At 39.3% G+C, this 20,788-nt stretch overlaps 1 protein-coding gene across 1 annotated transcript in view; it reads right to left on the bottom strand.

Annotated features, from left to right (window-relative positions):
- Cntnap2 (contactin associated protein 2) overlaps positions 1-20,788 on the bottom strand; it is a 1,597,185-nt gene that overhangs the window by 765,030 nt on the left and 811,367 nt on the right. The gene's annotated exons all lie outside the window — the stretch shown is intronic.

Genomic DNA, 20,788 nt, shown 5'->3' with positions numbered 1-20,788 from the left:
TTTATATAGATATATGTTTGTGAATATACCTAAAATTAAATATGTATGTGTGTAAACTACATAAAATGTATACACAAATATCTGTACATGTGTCATGTATATAGACAAAGGCAGAAACAACTCAAATGCTAATTGTTAAAGAAATGAGTCCTAACCAGTATGCACATGCAGTGGAATAGTATTTGGACATAAATGGTGGTAAAATTCTGATGCAGGCTGAAACTTGTATAAATCTTAAGGACAACATGATAAACAAGATATTTCAGACAAATGAACAGATATCTGAGGATTTCTCCTATGCATTAGTAGCAAATTAATAGGTATAAATAGAAGGAAGGACATTTTCCCAGGCTGTGGCAGAGCAATGCAAAATTAGTTAATAATTAGTTAATTACCAGGTGCAGGGCTTCAGTGATGAAGAAAAAGCTCTAGAGATTAACAGTGTTGATCATTACAAACAACGAAGTAAATCAAAGTAATGTCCTTGAAACCAATGCATTGTATTCTTTGCGTGCGTGTGCGTGTGTGTGTGTGTGTGTGTGTGTGTGTGTGTGTGTGTTGGTTCTAGGATGGAACTTGGGACCTGGGTACTGTCCCTAAGATATTTTTGCTCAAAGATAGCACTGTATCACATAAGCTACAGCTCCAGTTCTGACTTTTTGCTGGTAAATTGAGGATGAGTCTCGCAGACTTTCCTGCTTGGTCTGGCTTTGAATTAAAGTCCTCAGGTCTCAGCCTCTTGTATAGGTAGGATAACAGTCATGAGCCACCTATGACTGGCTGTGTGATTCTTTAAAGGGTGTCAATTCAACATGGTGTGAGTGCAGTGCATTTTGATCCAAGTCAACCCTTTATTACTCTCCTTCATCTTCTACATTCTTAAAATTGCAATCTATGTTTTATCAAAAATGTAATGACTATGCATTTTGCGAATTCAATAAATAATAAAAACAGATGTTGTCACTAGAGAAATTGTTCAAATCATTATTTAGGAAACCTTAGCTATAACTGGATTGACTCAAATCGAATGTATGTTCAGGAAGGGACAGTGGAGGCTGTTTTCTTTAATTGTTCCTTGTCTCAGTGTAGTTCAACTTCGGCATGCCTTATCCCATTTTCTGACCCTTCTGCAAATAATCTCATTCCTTTACTCCCAAGAGAAGTAAGTGTGTGAGAACAGTGACAACGTTAGGATAAAACTGACAGTGTGAGTCCACAGAGACAGACACACTCAGAAATGTTCAATAAATAGTACGTACTACCTGAGGGAATTGCTCTTCTTAAATTAACCCGATTGCAATTTTTTGAACTCCGTTTTGAAATACTGATGACCGGAAGTATAGTCTATGCAGTGTTAAAAACTCCCCGGGGTGAGCCCTTTGAATAATGAACAGAGAGTTTTACAAAATGAACACAGGGAAGCTGGAACATCATTCTGGAAAGGAAGTTGGAGGCTCTGGATGGATGGAAAAAGGGGCAGAGGACAAATGCAGTCAGCATACTCGATGCACCCAGCGGATAAAGGGAGTGCAAGGAGTGACAGGACTCTGGAGGGAAGGTGTTAGATGGGTGGGGGAGAATGATGGACGGTGTGACAGTGATCAAGAAGCACTGGACGCAAAAGCGGGCATGTTCAATTGCAACCGTACTGTACAACCACTTCAGGATTAAAATCAAATAAGGACACTGCCCTCTCTGTCTTGTAGCAGTGTCTACAGGCAAGTACAGAACTTTAATGATGTATTTCCTTATTTGTTATCTGTGCTATTTCAAACAAAGATGTGACCAAATTATAACTTTGTTTAGTGTCTTCAATGATAGGAAATTAGTAATGTACCTGAAATATCTGTTTATAGTTTAATATGAAAGAAATCTGAAAGATAATTTTCTTTGTAAAGCTAGTGATGAAATAGAAACCAAAACTTTCTGTGAGGAAAGAGAAGGAGCTTAAAGTATAAAAATAAACTTCAGAAAGATTTAGTGATATTTATATGGGAAAACACTAGAGATATTTATTAAGGAAGGTTTATGCTGCTCTGCAGAATGCCTGTAACCTTTAAGTTAACACCTATGAGGAATGAAAACATGCTTTCTTACAAATTATGCTTTAGTACAACAGTCAGGGAGAAAATATAGGTCAAATAGATTACATATTTTATTACAAGAATAAAGCCTATTGTACCTAATATTCCTTTAATAGTAAGATTGAAAAGAATATGCAAATGTCCAATAGACACACTGCTGTCCTCTTGAATAAGGTATTATAAACATTTCTAATAGACTAATTTAAAGTATGCTGAATTATCTTTTCCTTCCTTTCTTCTTTCCTTCCTTCCTTCCTCCCATCCTTCCTTCTTTTCTTCTTTCTTCTTTCCCTCCTCCTTCCCTTCCTCTCTCTTCCCTTATCCACCTCCTCTTTCTTCTAGTCCTTAGGCTTGAACTCAGAGCCTGGGCACTGTTCTTCTGCTTCTTTTGCTCAAGGCTAGTGCTCTACCACTTGAGCCACAGAGTCACTTCCGGCGTTTTCTGAATAGTTTATTGGAGATAAAAGAGTCTCATGGACTTCTCTGCCCCAGTTAGCTTCAAAGTGAGATGCTCAGATCTATGTCTCCTAAGAGTGAGAATTATAGTCACGAGATACCAGCACTGGGTTCATTACCCTTTCTAACTCATTGAGGAATGTTTAATGAACATCTTTCAGGCACAACACTCCATACAGTCTATAGGTTCCCTGGGAACAAAGACAAGACTGCTTCCTGCTCTGTGTATTACTCTCTAGCCATTCACTTTCACAGTTCACCTCTGTTTGGAGCTGCCAAGACCAAAATACTTTTCTTGGTCTCTTAATTTTCTATTCCTCAGAGAAAATGTTCACCAGTTCTTTTCTTCTTTTCCTTATGTAGTCACCATATATAAGCTAAACATGAGTCTTTTTCCTTCTGATGTAAAGAAAGAGTTTAACAGTCACCACAAATTTGAAATGGTCCTAATGTTTTTGAAATGGTCAAATAATTTTTCTCTCTTAAATTGAAATTATTGAATTAGTCACTTCTGTGGAGATTAAAAATATGATTGAGAAGTGCTTAGAAATACAAATACATGATTAGGGAGTAACTATTACCCCTTGAAAACTATTTAACTTTATTGTTCTAAATTATTTGTTGTAAAAAGCTTTGGGATAGATTGAAAACTTGAAGAAGAAATAAACCCACTTAAAATAAATTCCACCAATTCAATATTCTTAGGTTGAACAACCATACACAGGTTTCCAAAATTTGCCCAAGGAGTCAATAAATATTGAATATTACTTTATTAAGTAAAGTTGGGCTCACAGATTTTAATCAAACTCAAAGCTGAAATATCAACTGTTCAATTTAAAATGTTAGGATTTGTAACAAGATTGTTAATTATCCTCCAATATTTATCTTGTGTCTCTTGCAAATAGACATTTACTTGTGTGCTTGATCATGTGGTTGCTCATAGCAGCTTAAAGAGTCTACAGTTCATATTGTTTTGTTCAGGAAAGAAAGACATCTCCTTCCTGTTAATTTCTGTCTCTCCGTGCTGACCTAATCCTAAGTAACACTGTATTTGTCAGCATACTTAAATATAGGCTGCTCTGTCTGACAAAACCTAATATGTTTATAGAATTTACTAGGGTATGCTCAAGGCTGTATAAACTTGGATTTTACAGGTTGGGAAGGCTGTAATATATAGCAAAATATTTGCTCAAATTGCCAATTATTGCTCCTTGGAAGCCAACTAAGTGCCAACTGCCACATTTAATGTTAGGAGAAATGTTCTCGAGCACTGAAGAGCTGATGTGCACAAGTTCCTTCTTGCTGTGTTCAGCAAAGTCTCTAAGACACAGATGAACTCAACCTAGAACTCATCAGCTTGCAGGCTGAGATTAATGAAAGAGGGCTTAGAAATGGAAGGTGCTGTCTGCTTTAGTCAACAATCTAAAATAATGGGGAATTTCCAATTTCTGAACTTGTACAGGTTTTTAAAAACCTGTACCTAAAGGAAAAGTTGCATAACTGAGCCCCGTTTCCCTGAAGCAGCCTTAGGTAGAAGTGAATTTACACCACCAAAATACTTTCTACTACCTTCAGAAAACTCTTACTGGAAGACATTGGAAAACTTCTGATAAGATTAAGAATATCAATGCTCATCCAAGGGTTATTTTTTTCCCCTGACTTCAGGGTAACTTATTAGAATGCTGAAAGGACAGATGAAGACAAGAAGGATTTGTCATGTTCTCTTGAAGGTCTCACTTCCTTTAGGAAATGGCAAAGTATAAATGTGATTAGATATAAAAACAAAGTGACCAAGCCTCAAACCGCATCAAGACAATCTGTTGCACATAGAAGTGTCTTTCAAAAGAGATCAGAAGGGCTGGGGATATGGCCTAGTGGCAAGAGTTCCTGCCTCATATATATGAGGCCCTAGGTTCGATTCCCCAGCACCACATATACAGAAAATGGCCAGAAGTGGCGCTGTGGCTCAAGTGGCAGAGTGCTAGCCTTGAGCAAAAAGAAGCCAGGGACAGTGCTCAGGCCATGAGTCCAAGCCCCAGGACTGGCCAAAAAAAAAAAAAGAGAGAGAGAGATCAGAAGATTATTTTTAATTTAAGATTTTAAGATTTTTATTAGCATACATTAGTTTTACAAGAGAATACTTGCCTTGTAACATTTCTCTGTATGCATGCATTGTATCCTGATGAAACTCAGCCCCTCTACCACTTACTCTTGTCCTGCTCGCGCCTTCTAAAAAGTTTAAATGGATTTTATTATTCAGTGTTTATACACATAAGCAAAGTAGCTATCACAGTCTTTCTCATTTATCCTTTGTATTAGTCTTCCCCATGCCTGCTATCAATAAATCAAAGTGCCCAACAACAGGTGAAAATTAAGAAAATATGGTGCATATATACATATATACATGTATATATATACATACCATTAGATATTACATAGTAACAAGGAAAAATGAAATCATGTTATTTGCAGGGAAAATAGTTGGAAATGGAAATCATCATATCAAGTGAGATACATTTCAAGATCAAATGGCTTGCTTGGTCACTGTGTTTTTAAGCATTTGTGGAAACTAAACCTATAGATGATAGACAGATAGATAGATAGATAGATAGATAGATAGATACATACATACATACATACATACATAATACATACATACATATATACATACATATATATATATAAATACACGTGTATAGACTACAAAAATTCTGAGGGAATTATGCTGGCAAGTAAACCACAATCACAATCTGCAAAAATCTATGTACACTGGGTGAAAAACAATCCTCAAGAACCCAAATCTAGGTCATCAAGCAAACAGGATCATGCGTGGTCTATAACAGGCAGACAATCTGAATACTCTTCTCACATATGGCCACGTGGAAATAGAATAGGAGAGAGCTACTGGGCAGTTGAACGCATGGGGTATGTGGTTTCCGTCCTGGGAAGACTTGAAAATTACTAAGGACCAGTGGGGCCATGCGTCTCTTCTACATTTACTTTTCAAAACAAGAGGCATTCCTTCATCAATTATTTCATTTATACTCCATGAATTACAAAGAATTGCATCTGAATCTGATGTAGAGGTAAACATGAGTCAGAGGAGAACTCAGTTGGATGCAGACACTAATGAGATTCTGGATTGACCTTACTTGAACAAAAATGTTCTATTACATAGGAAGGAAGATTATAATGGATATTTCTGTTTATTAATGGGAGCATATAATGGGAGATGACAATGTTTTTTCATCATCTACTTTAATAACCTTTAGTAATGAATCCTCTTATTTTAGCTGGGTATATCTATATGTGTAGAAGAATTGTATTTCCTACCTCTGCCACCAAGTGTGGGTAAGCGCTAACTGGCAGGATGCATGTGTAAAAGCATCTTATAGGAAGTTCTCTGAGAGGAAAGCACCATCTCTCTCTTTTTTTAATTTATTTTTTTCTTATGTATTGTCAAAGTGGTGTACAGAGAGGTTACCGTTTCATACATTAGGCCTTGGGTACATTTCTTGTACTGTTTGCTCTTTTTAAAATTATTTTTCTTACTACCATTCACAATGGAGATGTGATAGCTAATGGCTTAATAAGACATGTTGAGCCACAAGTTAAAGATAATGTGCTAAATCTGGCAAAGAAACAAGGGAGATCAGTGCAAACTACAGCTTGCACACTGAATTTAGGCTACCACTTACTTTTGTAAATAAAGTTTTATTGGCACCCAACTAAATCATATTCTATACATTGTTTGTGGCTAATTCTCTTCTTACCGTTGAATAGCTGTAGCATTTTTCTATGTTACAACTTCATTATTATTATTATTATTATTATTATTATTATTATTAGGACTTTAACTCAGGGCCTGGGTGCTGTCTCTCAGCTTTTCTGCTCAAGGCTAGTGCTCTACCACTTCCTGACTGGGATGGCTTTGAACTGCGATCCTCAGAACTCAACTTCAAGAGTAGTTAGGATTATAGGTGAGATGCCCAACATAATGACTTTATTTTGTGACCATTCAATCATAACCATTATTTGCACACCTTTAACAGCAGATGAATTGAAGTCCACGGAACTGTACATTTTTCCGTATGTAATTAGTGAATTAAAGATTGGGAGCTAACCTTATTGTATCCTTGCTTTCACCCTAGATAACTAAACAAAGACTTGTCAGTATTCTCATCATTTCTTATATTGCTTATTCATTTAGAGATAATTCTGCTTTGTTGACTTATAAACATGTATTTTCTCATTGGCCACCTGATGTTGCTACCCACACATCAGTGTTTCATTGTTTTCTAATGCTGATTTCTTCCTCTTTTGTAATCATTACTTCAATTTAATGGAACTTCATATTTTCTTTCGTTTTTCTTTTGTTCTTGAGGCAGGGTCTCACTATGAATCATGCTGGTCTCAAACGTGATCTTTCCATCTCAGCCTGCAGAGAAGGTAGTACTACAGGTATTCGTTTTATCACATTTGGTAGATTCTAAGGATTTTATTATGAGAAACCCACCAATACCTCTTTTCCTCCTGACTTTTGACGCTCAAGTCACTGTTGGAGATTAGTGTTCCTCATAGAGTGAGAGGAAGTGAAGTCAATGAGGTACAGCTTAATAGTTTCTCAACGTAATGAATGTAGAATTACCATATTCCAAATAATTTTACCCTGAGGAACATACTGAAAAGAAAGGGGAAAAAAATCACATTTGTTCCTCTAAAGCCTGTGTAAATGCTCCTATCAGCATCATTCTTACTAGCCCTAGGTGGAAATGTCCAATGGTCAATTAGCCGGTAAATGAAAAGTCATATAGCTATCTAAGGGAATGTTATGTGTCAAATGAAGAGGAATGGAGTATTGATATCTAAATTGATTGAAGTTTGCAAACAGTATGCTAAGTGTAAAATGGCCAGTATGAAAAGATAACCAAATATGCAATTCCATTTATATAAAACAGAACACATGGACACAGGGATATTTCCTCTATGCACGAGGAAATTAGAAGGAGATACAAAGCAGACTAGTGGTCACCTAGGATTGAGGGAAGGGCTTGAAAGATTCAGAATCACTCTTAATTGGTTTGAAGGAACTATTGGGGTATGGAGAAAAACCTAGAATTTGACTGTGGTGTTGATTATAAAGTGCTCTAATTTCCCAAGAATCATTGAATTGCAGATTTATAAATGAATTGTGAAGAAAATGTCAATAAAATGGTTTGAAAAGGACACCAAAGGAACTCATCTGATGTCTCTATAAAATGCATAATTCTCGGTTCTGCCTCAGACTTACTGAGTCTTGTGGGCTTGTTTTTTTTTTTTTTTTTAATTATGGATATAGCTTCGACTTTTGATCACCACCTCAACCTCCATCCCTGATCTGGGGAGAGATTCCTCATCCTCCACCCTTTCATTGAGATTTCATCACCATAGCCTGCCTTCAATAAGGATCCCAGAAATTAGCTTCCACCCCCCCCCCCAATCCTTCTAACCTAATATTTTCTCTCAGTAATTTTCCATTCACTTATCATCAGTCTGAGACTTGTTTCTGAATTCTCACTTGATCGTGCTGTGTCTGGAGCTGAGCCCAAATCACCTTACCCTATTACAAAGTCTGCATGCTGTTTGCAATGATCCCCTAGACTGCTGCGATAGTCCTGAAGAAAATCTCCCATAGTATGCTTTAATACAGAGCATCGAAAAACTCTTTCTTTACCACTCATTACTCATGGTTTGGGGAATGGAGTGTTAGGGAAGCAATTTTAACTTCAATAGGGTAGAATAATCTGTTGAAATTAAGTATTTGTTTACCAAGTAACTACTTGACATATGTCACATACGTAAGACAGGTAAACAAATGATCAGAGTTTTAAAATTTGGCCAAGTTAATGAATCAAAGGTAAAATGAAATACTTGCACTCACAAAAATCATGTTCAATTTACATCACTTAGATTATCTATATTGTTTCCATAGTCAGAGTATTATGTTCTTTTAGATTAGTGATTTTCAAGTATTAAAAAATTTAAATTTATAGGGGCTGGGGATATAGCCTAGTGGCAAGAGTGCCTGCCTCGGATACACGAGGCCCTAGGTTCGATTCCCCAGCACCACATATACAGAAAACGGCCAGAAGCGGCGCTGTGGCTCAAGTGGCAGAGTGCTAGCCTTGAGCGGGAAGAAGCCAGGGACAGTGCTTAGGCCCTGAGTCCAAGGCCCAGGACTGGCCAAAAAAAAAAAAAAAAAAAAAATTTAAATTTATAAATATCTTTAAATATATGTATGTATGTATGTATGTATGTATGTATGTATGTATCTATCTATCTATCTATCTATCTATCTATCTATATCTTTCCCATATATTCACGCAAAGAGAGCAGAGGCCAATAAAAATGGCAACATATTCAAACTCATCCTTGAAAGCTTTTGTTATTTCATGATTTTTTTCGTTAAAAACATCATGTAATTTTACCTTAACTCTTAATATCTCTAATCAAAGTCAGTTGTAAGACTCAGAAAAATGGCAAAGGCATGGAGAATATCACAATCATTCTAATGATAATTAGTTCCAATCATAACTCTAATCACATTTTACTTCTGGGAGCTATAAAATATAGTAGTCTTGGAAACCTAGGTAGGAAAACAGTGTCTGCTACAAACACTATATTCAATTTCATCATACACATCCTTTCCTCTTCTTTGCCCTTTGTCATATGCATATACTTGGAAAACAATAACAAAGACAATCCAATCAAAAGTCCTTTGAGAGTTTGCTATTTAAAAAGATGTGTCTCCCTTGTGTTTTTATAAGGGAAAGAAACAACATTAAGGTGTACATTTGTCCAGGTATGGTAGATCAATTCTGTAATTCTAGCTAATTGAGATGTGAAGGTAGTAAGAATCATAGTTCCAGGACAGACTGAGAAAAAAAAAATGCTCAATGTTATATCCGAATCAATGGTTGTGTGTAGTAGCATATAACTGTATTCCCAGTTAGAAGAGACAAAAATGGCTGGGTACAGTGGTGTATTGCTTTCATTCCAGTTATGATAGGAAGCACAAGAAGAGTATCATAGTTCAAGCTGGTAAGAACCTAAATAACATTTCATGTTAGCCAAACTAAATTAAATCAACTGTCAATACTGTACAGGCATTGCTATGATTCTACGCTGCAATTTTTGTCATTTCTCATTCTGAAATTGCCTAAGTTGTTAGTTGTTCAGAAACAGTTGGTTATTAATATTAAAGCTAAACTAGTATTTCAAAGATGCACACAGATCTGTGCAAAGATTACACAGAAGTATTCTGATATTAATAGATGAAGTTAAGCCTCATAATTGCAGTTGGTAGTTAATTTTCAATTTGTTATTTTAAAGGCAACCCCTAGTTTATTTCAGCCGCACAGCTGGGCCATGGATGGGCCAATACCAGGAGAAGATTACTATAGGGCCATATTCCCTAGCTGAATGTATCTGTACTAGGGGTTATATGTGGGCTAGCGTTTGAAATGACATCTCTTTTCTAACAGTCCCTCACTGTGAGTTAGCACTTAACTATTACTGACCCCTGGGTGGGGGACTAATTGAAATTGTAATTTACCAGGGGGTTTTATGTCTGTGGCTTCTCAATATATCCCATGGGTGGTGCAGCAGGAAGAGTTTTTGACCAAGATTTGAAATAAAATATTTGGGAATCTAGGAGCTAGTAAGGAAACTCATTAGAGACGATTTAAGATCTGTGTGGATATATGTGTGGGTATGTGAGAACAGGGTGGTCTGTGCTCCTATTAATATTGGAGGAAGAAGGCCTACGAACCGCACCGACGGGGTCTCCAATCGTTTTAGAAGTGTGGGACAGAAATCATGTTCCTGGAAGCACTGTTGAGGGAAGTGTGGATGAGGAAAGAGGAAGTGAGGAGTCATGGAGAGGCTGGAGAGGGGCCTTTGGTCAGGTAGACTATACTGCCTGTCATCTAGACATTTCAGCTCGACCTCCGCCTGTGTCTTCAGAACTCATTGGTTGCCCCACCCACAGAGGTCTGCTTCCTTGATCTGTACAAATGAGTCTCTACCGTTCTCAGAACAGCCTGAGAAATCATTAAAAAAGGTGAAAGGTGAATTACTGGGAGGTAGGGGGTGTGAGGGGAAGGGCGGAACAGGCTGAAGTCATGGCCATTTTTTTTTCTTTCTACTGAATATATCCTATATACTACATGGATGTATGTCCTATATGTGCATGTACATGTACATGTATGCGTGTGTCTGGCTATGATGTTTTAGTTTACTTTGCCCTAGAGTTCTACAGGAGAGCTACAGGGTTTCCTAAACATTGAGTTTAATTTATAGCACAAGTGTGTGTGAGAAAGGAGCGTTGAACTGCCTTTTTATTTGTTTGAGGTGCAGGTTGCATCTTGATGATGATGGTGATATATGCAGATTATGTCTGACTTTCTGGGCTTCTCTTTCCTTGGTCCCCCAAGAGAAAGTCACTTCCTGTAGGAAGTGGAGGCGCAGTTGGCTGGGAGACCCCGGGGCTATTCTGCTGTTAAAAGAGAGAAAGAGATGAAATTTGGTCTTATCTGTGTTAATACTGGGAGCTGTGGGTCTTCTAAATGGAGGCGTACATGGCTTTATTTTGGTGTGGATTGGGACTTTTGGCTTTAGGAAGGAATAAAAAAAAACACTTTTGATGAGAAGATATATATATATATATATATATATATGTATGTATGTATACACACACACATATATTTGTTGGCTTTTGTTTATTTTCTTAGGCATCCTCCACAGGCAATGAAAGAGAACCATGGAGTTAAAGAAACCCAGAGACCTTTATCAATGTATTGTTTGTAAATTGGCATAAATAACAACGAAGATCCTCTTAAACATTTATATTCTTACAGTAAAAGTTAAACCGATCATATGTATAAAATGAAAGGAAATATGAGGTATGTTTTTTGAAAAAAAAAAATCACACACACACACACAGTGAATTACATTTCCCTGTTTCAATTCGAAAGGTCCTGTGTTCCCATCATTGTAAATGACCTTTCTGGCTCTGCCCTCCCTTTGCTCCTCATTCACCCTGCACACACAGTTGCATATGATATCACACTTATGGCTCCTTCACTGGCATTTTTCTTCTGCATTGTTTCAGGTTATTTCTGCTACCCTGAGGTCTTGGCTGAAATGTCACCTTTTCACTGAAGAAAGACTCTGGACATCTCATTTTAAATGAAAATCTGTGTTCCACTGACCCAGCCCCCCAACCTGCCATATGTATAACACTATACTTCCGTTCGTTTATGTATTTTAAAACCAGAATGAACTAATTTTTCACCAGTTTATTTGCTCCACTGACAATCATCTGAGAAGCTGTATTTTTTTTTCTATTTGTTCACTATTTCCTCATGAATAATAGGGTCAGGTTTTCAGCAAATGTTTGTGAAATGAGCTGGGTTTGATTCGTGGCTTGACCTTTCAGTTGTACATTAGTATGAAGGCTTTTCCAGGCCCTGATTGATGGCAGTAAGACCGCTTAGGAGGCTGAGATCTGAGAATTGCAACGCCAACCCTGGGCAGGAATATCAGTGAAACTCTTATTTCCAACTAACTACCAAAACAAAAACAACAAAAAAGAAATACACAATGGAAGCTGTGGCTGAAGTGGTACAGTGCTAGTCTTTAGCACCAAGGCTCAAGGATAGTGCTCAGATTCTGAGTTCAAGGCCCAGGACCGGCAGCAGAAAAGAAAAAAAAAAAAAGAACTGATTTTATCTTCACAATCATATAAACTTATATAGTACAATATTCTAATGCCAGTGAGTCATTATTTGTCTCTACAACAATTGTCTATTGGGTTGGGATTGGGTAGCAGAATCTGACAGTGCAAAATGAGAAAAGATGTCTTGTCGATCTTCCTTGTATAATCATTAAATGTATCCATAGAGGATGCCTGAGAATTTATTCCATGAATAAATACATATTAAAGCCTATTATGCATCAGACACTTTCTGTACTAATGATACAGCAAACATACAAAATACCAATAGCTTTACTCTCTGGGTGCTGGCATTCTAGGGGACTCCAATAGACAATTGAATTGGTAACTAGTAAAGAACAGGGGTGTTGGCAGGCAATTAATTGCATTGGTGGGGAAGGAAGGAACATCGGAGCAGACAAGAAGGCCAATGTTGTTGAGTTGGAAATGTGCCGGGAGTATGAAGTGGAGGGAGATGAGAGCTGGCTGAGAACATACTAAAAAGAGCTAGGAGGAAAAAGAGACAAGCAACAGAATTCCAGTTGTACAAATAATGGGAATATCTGGAGGAACAGAGTCAGAAGGAAGCAGTGCATGGCTACCCAGAACAGGAACAAGTGAGGTCCACTGTGGGACTGGGAACTTTTCTGCCTGTAGCGACAGCCATGTTGTCAAGTACACTTACCGACATGTGCTGAGCTGCCCATGGAAATGTATGTATGTTAGGGCATGGAGATTTTATCTTAGTGAAAATATGAAAAGGAGACAGGAAATGCAAATAGTAACATGATAAAAATTAAAAGCAAACAGAATAATAAGCCTGTAGAAGAAATGGAGATTATAATTAGGAAATATTCAAGATATTTATGGTATTCTTTTTTTTAAAATGTCTTTATTGTCAAACTGATGTACAGAGGGGTTACAGATTCGCATGTAAGGCAGTGAGTACATTTCTTATCCTACTTGTTACCTCCTCCCTCACTCCCTCCATCGTCTTCCCCCCTGCCTATTTCCCTTCCCTCCATGAGTTGTATGGTTGGATTACGGCATATAGTTTTATAAGGATTGCTGTTGCATTGGTTTGTCTTTTATCCTTTGTCTCTCCATTTTGATATTCCCCTCCCCTCCCCTACCTCCAATACACATATATACAATATTCAGGGTACTAAAATCAGTTACAGTGACATCAGGGGTAAAACCATAGGGAAGAAAGACAAAAGAAAAACAGCATAATTTCATATGGTGATTGAAAATAACAACAACAATGATAAACCACTTGTTTCTATAACTTGGAGTTCATTTTACTTAGCATCATCTTATGTGTTCATCTGTGCATAGCTATTGAGCTACTGTGATCTTCTGCTAGGATTATCTTAGGTGTGTACTAAGTATTCTCAATGAGGGAAGCCATAGAGTCTATGTTTCTTTGGGTCTGGCTCACTTCACTTAGTATGATTTTTTTCCAGTCTTTCTATTTCCTTTCGAATGGGGCAATGCCATTCTTTCTGTTAGAGGCATAGAATTCTATTGTGTAGATGTACCAGATGGTATTCTCTTATTCTTAACTTAAACAAGGTATCTGATTGTTATTTGATGAGTGAGATTACCATTGTCAATATAAGTGAGCCTCTGCCTATCAGTTGTAACACCTTAAAAGTAAGAACAAAAAGTAAAAGTCCCAAAGCAGAGGCTTTCCAATGTAGAAATTAGAGTAAATACACCTTAATAAGATAATCACAGGATAATGTCAAATGATAAATTTCCAAAAGACAAGGGAGCTGTAAGAGCAGAATCCATTAAGTTCTATGAGGATAGAGATTACACATCAATTTTGATCTTACTATATTGCACTACTAAAACACCTGAGTTGTATGAAGATCCCTTTTGGGGTGTAAATGAATAAAAGTAGATCTCAGTTCTACAATAGAAAAATTCAATGGAAAGACAGAGCCTCAAAGAATATCTGGAAGCCAAACATAAGGATTTGGAAAAGCGGGCTTACAGGAAGATAAAAAGAAACGATTGGCTATTATTTCAACTAGTAAAAAAGAAAATTGAACACTGATCTAATTACAGTCAGAATTTAAGGACTTAAGTTCTCAAGGCAGTGACCATATCCGTTTTCTTTTGAAGGTATTTCTTATAAGACCCTTTCATGCCCAGCCTTGCATTTAAGTGGGACATGTGCAGAAATTTCTGACTGCCAGGAAATCAAACACATACATCCATGAGGGGCCCCAAAGATGTTCTTTTCAGCTCTCCTTATTGCTGTATATTCTGGACTATCCTCCGGGGAAGCCTGTCATAGCTCTGAAACCCAGGGCTTCATGCACTCTAGGCAAGTACTCTACCACTAAACCACATTCCGTCCCTAGTCAGATTACTGAGGAAGGATGCTACACCCGAAAGAGAAGTGAGAGAGATTGTCAGAGCACTTTATGAGATTATCGAATTCTTAGAATGCTTATCTTCAAGTGAAGTTTCTGATGCTTTCATTTATTTGCTAATGGAAGCTTCTCACTGTGGCACATTCACATTTGAAACTCTTTCGTTCCTGAAATTTTTCAGGTCAGCTAAAGCAGTGAAGACAGATGGGGTTTCTACGTCCTTAGGCCTGGCCCCTCCCTCTGCTTGCTGTCCAAGGCAGCTGTGAACTCTTCTCTTCTCATCCCCAATGTCCATTCCACATACACATCTGTGCTTCCTATCCAATAATGTCTTTTCTGGTGTTCAGCACTTTTTCTGTGCTTGTCTTATACACACGGATTCCAGAATTTATCAGAGTTGACTTCTCAGATGTGTCTGGGCATGGAATTTTAAAAATAAATGTATTGATTTCTTTGCAATCCTATACTCAGAGGTCAGAAAATGGTGCTTGGAAATTTGGCCAACGGCAGTGTGTGTCCGTCTCGCGTTGCAGCATCCTCGAGATTGCTGTGCGCTTGCCGGCCGCTGCTCTGCGGTCACTCACTGGGCAGCCACTGCTCTGCCCTCTTCCCGTTTCTATTAGATGGCTACTTCCTCGCATTTCTATTCAGTTGGCTAAATCCTGAAAGATCCATCTTTGAAAATCAATAGAAAAAAAAATCAGGAATCTAAATCCTCTTCCAGAAATGTGGGAGGTTTTAATTGGAGAAAAAAAAATAGTATATTCCCTCGTCATGGGCTGGTTTGCTTCCTCCAAAAAGAGATAAATTGGCATCGCTGGGAGATGGGGCTGCTATAGAACTATTCCAAGGAAGAAGAGTTGAGGATGCTCAGGCTGGTCCTTGACCCGCAGTTGGTGTCCTTGTCAGAAGAGGAAAATTTGGACTTAAAGACTCAGGATAGATGACTGAAGACAGAAGCAATGCATCCATCAGGCTCCTTGAGTCAAATGGTTTTCCTCAGAGTTTTCAGGGAGAACGTAGTCCTGCGGCCCTCCAAAATAACATTGGAAGAATAGATTTCTGTTGTCTTAAACCACTTAGTTAGTGATACTTTGTTGTGTCAGCCATAGAAAATGAATGCAAACCTCCAAGAAGTTTGTTTACGAGTCCATGTTCAGATCACTGAAAAGATACATCCTCTTACACATCACATCATTTGATAAAGCATTTCTAGCTTTCTTTCTTTGGGCAGGCAGCCAAAAGAACTAGAAAGTACATTTCCAAACAGTAGTTTTACTTGGGTACAACTATAGACAAGCTGGCCCCTCAGAAGCCTGGACAGGGCTAGGAATATGGCCTAGTGGCAAGAGTGCTCGCCTCAGAAGCCTGGACAGTGGGTCCACAGTGAACTCCACAAGGGTCTTGTAGGGATGGGATGGTCATCTCAGGGTTTCTGGGAACCCATTTGGAAGCTTGGAATGGAGCCTTGTAAAGTTTGCAAGACCTGAAATAACCCACCTAATAGTCTTGGTAGAGAGCTACTGACAGGGACTTAATGGATCTACCAGCTGTTTGCATGCTGATTTATTTAGATACTTAAGTTCATGCTCTAACTCAGTGAGAACTGAAGGGCTTTTGTTATAGACTATATGTTTGTATTTTACATATTTTGAAACCTTCACCTTCAATGGGATGCTATAAGGGAGGTAGAACCTTTGAGAGACATTTGGGTCTTGAGAGTGGAGCCTTCGCAATGGTTAGCCTCCTTTGTGAACAGATTTGAGGGTACCCGTGTTCTTTGTCTCCTTCTCCCTCTCCGTCTTTCCTTCCTGCGACACCATATCCTGTGAGATGACAATAAAACAGCTGCCTGCAGGCCGCCGAGAATGCCCTTCGCACACACTTGGTCTGCGATTCCCATCCCTCTGAACCGGGAAACTTCAAGTTCTGTGGTCTCAGCCACTCACCATGGTGTTGTGCGAAGGGGGCCCGTGGGCCAGATGACCATACAGTGGGTGAGTTTACACTAACAACTGCAGGGGGTTGTGACTCTCCACACCTTCATGCTGCCTCGGAAACTTCTTCCTCCTCTCCTCCCCCCCCCCCCCCCATGTCCCTTAGGGCTCTGCTTTTAACAAAACCAACTTGGGAGCTGTTTACTGCAGCTTTTTTTCCTTTCAAATAAAACCTCTCAACAAAATAAGCACCAAGAAATGGGTACTTGCGAGGGTGGAGGAGGGGGAGGATGAGGCCAAAGAGAGAGAGGTACACAATGAAGGGAGAATGCAGTCAAGAAAGCATTGTACCTACCACAAAATTAATAAACACAAGGGAAGGGGTGGGTTGAAGGGGGATGGGGTCATGGAAGAAGTGGCATAGACCAAGATGTATTTATCATACTCATACACTGTTTTGTTCGAAAGCACCTCCCTTGTACAACTACTTCAAGACAAATTTAAAAAACAGTAATGGCGTTTGGCTAAAGAAACTGCAGCTGAGAGACAGTGAATACATTAGAAAGCAACTACAAACTCTTTGGCTGAAGGAACGACTCAAGTGATCAGTCTTTCTCTCATTCTCCACGTCCCTCAGCTGCAACAAAGTGGAGTGTTTAGTGCTAAACATCTGAACAAGAGTGTTGGTAAACATAACCGAACCTCATCCTGGGATTCCCAGGGAAGAACAGGGAGACACACCATGGTAGAAATCGCTGAGCTTGCAGCTGCAGAGGAAGATGTGTGCCCAGGAACTCACTTCCAGACAGAGAGTGCAGACAAGACTGAGAACAGGACCCCTTTACTTAGGGCTTTCAGAGTGCAGGGAGTCCCTTTCTCCCTCCCTCCCTCCCTCCCTCCCTCCCTCCCTCCCTCCCTCCCTCCCTCCCTCCCTCCCTCCCTCCCTCCCTCCCTCCCTCCCTCCCTTCCTTCCTTCCTTCCTTCCTCCTTCTCTCCCTCCTTCCCCCCTTTCTCTTTTAGAGACTAACAAAATAAGAGTACTTTTCAGTAATGGAAGAGTTAATAAGCAGCGTTTAGCTGCACAGTGGTCTGAAAAGTTTAAGAACAGACCCGCTGGACCATGGAATCTAGAAGCTTGCTGGGTGCTTTGGGATGGGGAGACGGAGGAGGGAGAATCCCAGCAATGATGTTGATCAGGGCTCCTGTAGGGATAAATGGACATATTACCCTTAACCTCCCTGGAGAAACTAATTGAATGCTGAGCATTTAGGAGCTGCCAGAATCAAACTCCAGGCTTCAGGGTATGCTATGCACTGTTCAGGGGAACATATGATATTGTCTTATTTTTAAGAATAGCATCCTTTCCCTTTTGTGGCCATTTAATAGTAGGACAAAATAAGATAAATTACGAAAGGATCCAATCCACTAAGTAAGTAAGCTACAGTACGAACCAGGTGTGCACCAATTCCAAAGCTTAGATTTCAGACAAAGTCGATTCTTTCTGTTCTGTTGGTTTTTCTTAAGATGGAATCATGAGAATATCTGTAGTCGACTTGAAAATTTTTCAGGACAGACAGTGTGGAGTTGCACAGGCGCGAATGCTCAGGCCTGGGTGCCGTAGCCGCAGTTGCAATGTTTCACAGGCAGCTCACATTCTAATCAGCAGCCCAGGGAGCAGTCCTGGAGGTCTCAGGATTCGGTCTTGTGTGTATCCAGGCATTCATTAAATGTACACTTATTAGCAAGGAAACACGATGATGCTGCGAACATACTAATGACCTGGAGCGCAGCAAAGTCTCAGCTCAACTCTCTGACTCGCTGCACCTTCAATCAAGTGTTCCTGAAGCAGTGACTCTGAACAGAGCATTTGCCAGGCAAGAAGAGGCCCCTCTCATAAGCAAACAGCAGACACAAGGTCTGCAAGGAGTTCCAGCCCCCAGAGGCCATTGCAAAGTGTAGCATTGACCTCTCTGGGTCCTCAGACCATCTTCAATCAGAGCTGAGTTGCCTAATATACTTAACAGCACTATTGAGGTCTCCTTTCTACCATGTATCTAACCTTTATATTAGTTACCAATTCAGTCATTTCATGAAAGATAATCCAGTTTGATATTCAGTAAGTTGAATAGATGAATAACAAGCAGAAATGGGTAGAGTAACCATATTGGGGATGGGTGTGATATTTTGGTCTAACACTGTGACCTCCTCCTTACATGCAGCAAAGCTATCAGGAGGCAGCTGATTCTCCTGCATCTCAAGCTTTTCTAGACTGATGCTATCTTTGGAAAAGAATCAAACTCTGAATAAGGGGCTCAGGTCGACCCATGTAATTCTGTTGCCCAGACCATTAATGACACAAATCACTTGGGAATTTTGTCAGCATCCTGCATCTGAATGTTCTGTAATAAGGACCGAGTTTGAAAGCTTCCATGTTCTTTTGTGATGTGTAAGCACTCTGAGGATTCTGAAATGAGAATTGCATCCCAAACGCAGCATGATCATTTGTTGATACACATCTCAACGGCAGACCACAGACCCAAGTGGAGGTCAATAGCCTCCTGACTGCTATATTTGAAAACTAACATCTGTAAAACAATCACACAGAGCACACCCCAAAGCCCTCGAGCCGATCAACTCAACACCACAAGTGTGTGGCAACAGTTATTTGCTCACCCATCTAGATCGAGATGGATGGCCTCTGCCTTAGGGCTCCAGTGAGCTCACCCATGGCCAGCGAGATGCTGGTCAAGAGACAAGTAGAGAATGTCAACAGCCATCCGACTGACAACTGTGATCAATTCACTGTGAAAACAATGAGGAGAGCTCTTGGCTAAAACTCCAGCATGTTGAAATGTGCTTTTGGAATAAATGAGTTTGACTATTGAAATTTTTTCCCCTTTCTTCTGGTCTTTATCTGCCTACCTCCATTCACTAAGAAGATGTCTTTTCTGATTTTTCACTGACTCATCAAATACTTATTGAAACTCATGTAATCTTAGGCTCCCACAACAAGACCATGGGGAACTTAAGGAGGTCAGGACTCCAGATTGTGTTGTCCCTAAGAAAGGTCTGTGGGAGAAGGAATCATTGATGGGCAGTGGAGACAGACTCGGTGGCTCCCAGTCCGGGAAGCACCCAGGGATTCTGTTTCCTCCAGTCAGTTTAGAATAAAATGTTTATCTTCCCTATTATGGAACTGGCTAATTCGCTCATGAATATTTATCAGTCACCACTTCCATTCCAGGGATACGTTCTAGGACCTTGGAGGATAAAGTAGGAAACAAGACAGATGAGTAATGGTGCTTATGTAAGTGTACTCTCATGACTAGAAAGGACCAAGTTGCACCTAGTATTACATTCATACAGGTTTATAGAAACGAAGAGATAGAGGAATATCAATAAATCTCTTCAGAGGCAAACATATGTACATATATACTAATTTTTTTAAACCAAAGCTTTCTGTAAGGTTGTGATGTATATCACATGATTTTCAATAAGATGATAACTGAATGGAAAGATATACTGAATTAAACTATTCACCTAGCACCTTTATGAAATATATCTCCATATTGCATTTGGAATAAAAAAATAAAATTATGGCAAGAAGCATTTCTTCACTAAGGAATTAGACGAGGTTGTTGATACCCACTCTTTTATACCAAGTAGAATTTACTGGGTGTCTTCTTTACTAACCATTTCATTGCTTAATAACCAAGATATTAGCGACACCATCACTTCTGGTTTCAGGTGGTCCATAGTAGGCAGGCATTTCATGACTCCTATTAATCCCTGGTTCTTGGCCTTCCCACTAAGGTGTAATACCTTTTTTTGAGATGTGGGCAAGATTGAGAGAGTCACTGCTATGTTCTCTTCTCTCTCCATCCCTCCAGTCTCCCAACACCAATAGCAGTGCCTGTGCCTACCATAAGAAGAGGATTTGCAGATATAGATCACTTGGAGGAGAACTGAGGAATCCAGCCAGCAGCCAGCCCCAGATGTCAATAGAACATATCAGTTCACTCTCTATAACAAAACACCCGAGATACTTGTACAGAAGAGAAGAGGTTGACTTTAGCTCACAGTTTCAGAACTCCCAGGCCACATCCAGGCAGAGTAATAGCTTTCAGGCCTCTGTGGGCATGGGAGTGGGAGTATCAAGATGGTTCTAGA

Source organism: Perognathus longimembris, chromosome 2 (genome assembly GCF_023159225.1).
Source record: "Perognathus longimembris pacificus isolate PPM17 chromosome 2, ASM2315922v1, whole genome shotgun sequence".
NCBI classification, from domain to species: domain Eukaryota; kingdom Metazoa; phylum Chordata; class Mammalia; order Rodentia; family Heteromyidae; genus Perognathus; species Perognathus longimembris.
Note: the sequence above shows the minus strand (reverse complement) of the source record. Positions and strands in the feature narration are given on the sequence as shown.